Source organism: Grammomys surdaster, unplaced genomic scaffold (assembly GCF_004785775.1).
Source record: "Grammomys surdaster isolate TR1022 unplaced genomic scaffold, NIH_TR_1.0 274, whole genome shotgun sequence".
NCBI classification, from domain to species: Eukaryota; Metazoa; Chordata; class Mammalia; order Rodentia; family Muridae; genus Grammomys; species Grammomys surdaster.
This window is the reverse complement of record NW_021604715.1, coordinates 1927064-1930715: the sequence shown is the minus strand read 5'-3', so window position 1 is coordinate 1930715 and position 3652 is coordinate 1927064. Positions and strand designations below refer to the sequence as shown.

The window sequence follows — 3652 nt, the reverse complement described above, 5'->3', positions numbered from 1 at the left end:
CATGGAGCATGGCAGTAGACAGGAAGGCATGGCACTAGAGCAGTAGCTGACTAGCACTCAAGATGAGTAATCACATCTTAAGAAACAGCCTTGAGGCAGAGAGAATGCTATCTCAGAATAGGCTAGGCTTTGAAGTTTCACTTCCAGGGACACACTCCTCCAAGACCACACTATGAAATCCTTTCCAAATAGTTCCACCAACTGTGTACCAAGCATTCAAGTGTATGAGTCTATGAGGGCCATTCCCATTCAAATTACCACGCCATCTAATAGCATATTGTCATTAGATGTCTACTCTTTGGTAGTCCACAGAACAACAGTGGCTAGGATAGTGTCATGGACAAGGTTTGTCATCCAGAATCAAATGTTTTCTCCTAATTTGGGTTGACAGCACATACCTGGTCAAAAAAAGAAGCAGCTTAAGCCAGTTTTAGAATGTTGTGATAAACCAGTATGGACAGGTACGTCTTTATGTGGAATTTCTAAGCAATGTATGAAAAGGCTATTTGGTAAGGTGAATATGAAAATCTCCACCAAGAGAAAAGCAAGAAAGAAGCCAACACCGAGTTTCCCAACCATTTTAGTCATTTCCTTTTTCCTCATAGATGCACTATGAAGACTGATTTCCATTCCATTTACCTTGAGACTTATTCCAGTTCTTTCACCTCCATGTTTGAAAGACCAATATGCAAAATGCAAGAATGTAACTAATAAAGTCACTATTGGCATGGAATACAAGATAGAAGAATGATACCCTGGTTTTTATACAATATAGTTTTGTTCACAAAACCCAGACCCATGGCAGTCCTTTAAACCATAGGGCCCTGTCTTGTTTCCATTTATTCAATGTGTGATTCACAGTGATGGCTTCTCCAGTCATGCCTCAGCAGGTATTCATGTGTTTTGGATTTTGGGAGCACATGGATTGCCCAGCACTATCCCTGTTGAACATCAAATGTCAGCTTCTCTTTGACAGACCATTTTTCTAATTGGTCAAGGTCACCTTGGATTCAGTCTTGCTTCACAAGGAATTTTCAGCTTTTGTTTCCATCCCCTCCCATTCTAGCTTCGTTTCCAACATTGCATCTTCTCCAAACATATAGAAATTTTCTTAATTCTTTCATTCCAGACCTTGCAGGGAAAAAATTAGAAGTTCCAAGATAAATGTATGTGGTCTCTGGGATATGTTGCCCCAGCTTCTTCTCAAAGCACTGGTTAATGTCCTTGCTGTAAGACTCATATAATAGTACAATCCAGGCTCGGTATCCCCAGCTCCTTAATGGAAATTCCTTGCAGATCCTTATAGCTTTAGTGAAGTCCAGATGTGCCCTACATTGATTGCTCCCTCTTTATTCAAGAGTTGAAAGTCTTCACAGAAGGAAATTACATCGGCTTAATGTAACTTGCTCATCACAAAGGCATTGCCTTGGAAGCTTTTGTGAACAACTGATTTTCTTGATTTTAATCCTGTGATCTTCATGTGCACTAAAGTACAAATAGTTCAGTATAGAAATACGACTTTTAATTGCCAAAGTGTTCCAGGGATGGAGCAGGTTGACTCGAAGAAGAGGTGCTAAAGATGCCAACCCTACAAGTATTTACACAGAGCACCCAGGGGGAACCTGCGCTGGCTAGGATTTGACCTGTATGACTGGACTCCCAGGTTTCTTTTCAATATTAAGTTGCTGCAATCCTGCATTCTTTTATGATCTAGTAATGTGTTTTCTTTCATTTTAAATTGCTTTTCAATTGCTTGTTTTTAGAAGGATTTTCCAATTTCTATAGGAAAAAATGACTTTTTCTACATCCCATACTTCAGCTCACATAAGATAGGATTATAAATGAGCAGAGGTTACTGACTGACTAAAACCATGGTCATTTATCTTTAGCTTTGAAGCAAAGCAGAGAAAAAGGAGTAGCATTTTCTCTTCCATTATTGAATTCTTCCGGATTGGATAAATTGAAGTGGGAGGAGGTAACCTACAAATGCAGAATTCTGGGAGGAGGTCACAAAGGCCTCATAAATGGCTACAGATATCTTTGACTTTCCACATAAACCCTTTCCTGGGAGTTCATAAGACATTGGCTCACTAACAGGATTTACCACCTTTGAAAACTTCTGACTTTAATTAGTAAGACCTACCAAAAAGTTACTGAGTTACATGAAAATGATAATTGGAAGCCCAAAAAAGTCAAGCACAAGAGAAATTTTGTCAATGTATACTCTCAAAACTATATGCTCAATGATAAAATACATTTATATTTTCTTTCTTCCTTATGATGGCCTTGGGAGAAATACAGTTCTCTATGGGACACTCACATAGCTAAACCTCTGATTCCACTATTACAGAATGGACTGCTAAGACTCCCAACCAGCTGAGAATCTCACTGGAGAATGGAAGCACCACAATGACCATCAATCTCCATTTCCACATATGCTGGAGATATAAAATTGCTTCATTGAAAACAAATGGAACAAAGTGAAAGTGTGAATGTTGTGCTGTTGTTCGATGTCTACATCTTATGTCAGAGAAACGTGCCTTCTTAAGGAAGCCCCAGATTGAGGGACTCTGCTCCTGCTGTGTGTGCTGGGATGAGCTCAATGGGTATGCTCTGACCACAATATAGTTCTTTATTAATGTCTACATCATTAAAAATCCCTGACTTTTTTGCTTCTGTGGGAGGCCTTCAGGCAGTCTGTCACTTGTGCTGCCTCTATGTTGCTAGAGATCCCTGAGAAGTCCCAGTGCATTTCGTAAGTACTCAACACCAACATCAATGAGTGGTAGAAAATAGCCTTGGCCATCACTACCATTAAAGGTATGGGGTGGAGATATGCTCATGAGGTGCTGAGGAAAACAGACATTGACCTCACCAAGAGAGACAGAGAATTCTTGGAAGATGAGGTGGAATGTGTGATCCCTGATACTACAAGATCTCAAACTGGCTCTTAAACAGACAGTGGATGTGAAGGAGAGGAATTAAAAACAACCAGGTTCTGGCCAACAGTCTAGACAAGAAGTGGCATAAGGACCTGGAGTAGTTGAAGAAAATTAGAGCCCACAGAGGCTATGCCAGTTGTGAGGGCCTTCGTGTCCACAGTCAGCACACTAAGACCACTGGCCTCCAGGCTGTGCTGTGGGTGTATCCAAGAAGAAATGCGTGTCTGGGCCTTTACTGTTAATAAATAGTACATTTATCTATGGAAAAAAGTCTTAATTTTTTAAAACATCAGTAACTTCATAAACTTCAAAAAACAAGTCATATGGATTTTAGGTCAAATCCCAAAATCACTCTTGTGCCAAAATCAGGTGATTATTTAGGGAAAATATACTGGCAATAGGCTACTCTGTTCCTGAGATACCCTTAGAGTTCATTGTTTTTGTCTAAGAGAGCCTTGAACACACTTAAAGAAAGATTATCTACGGAAATAATGAACTCAAATGGCATAGTACTTTCATATAGCTTTTACAAAGAAGGTGGTATGTAGGACAGAACAAAAGCCTGCCACCTAACTGCCTGGAATTTTGAAGTTTTGCTGCTGTATCCATTATTGAAGAATGACACTGAATGGAAAAGAGAAAAACAGCAGTGTAACACAACATGCAGAGATGACATTATCTTTTCAACTCAGTTTTGGAGAGAGGAGTTT

The 3652-nt window shown here is 39.7% G+C and overlaps 1 pseudogene; it reads left to right on the top strand.

Moving 5' to 3' along the window:
• Positions 1–2717: 2717 nt before the first annotated feature.
• Positions 2718–3219, top strand: LOC114628929 (annotated as a pseudogene).
• Positions 3220–3652: the final 433 nt, after the last annotated feature.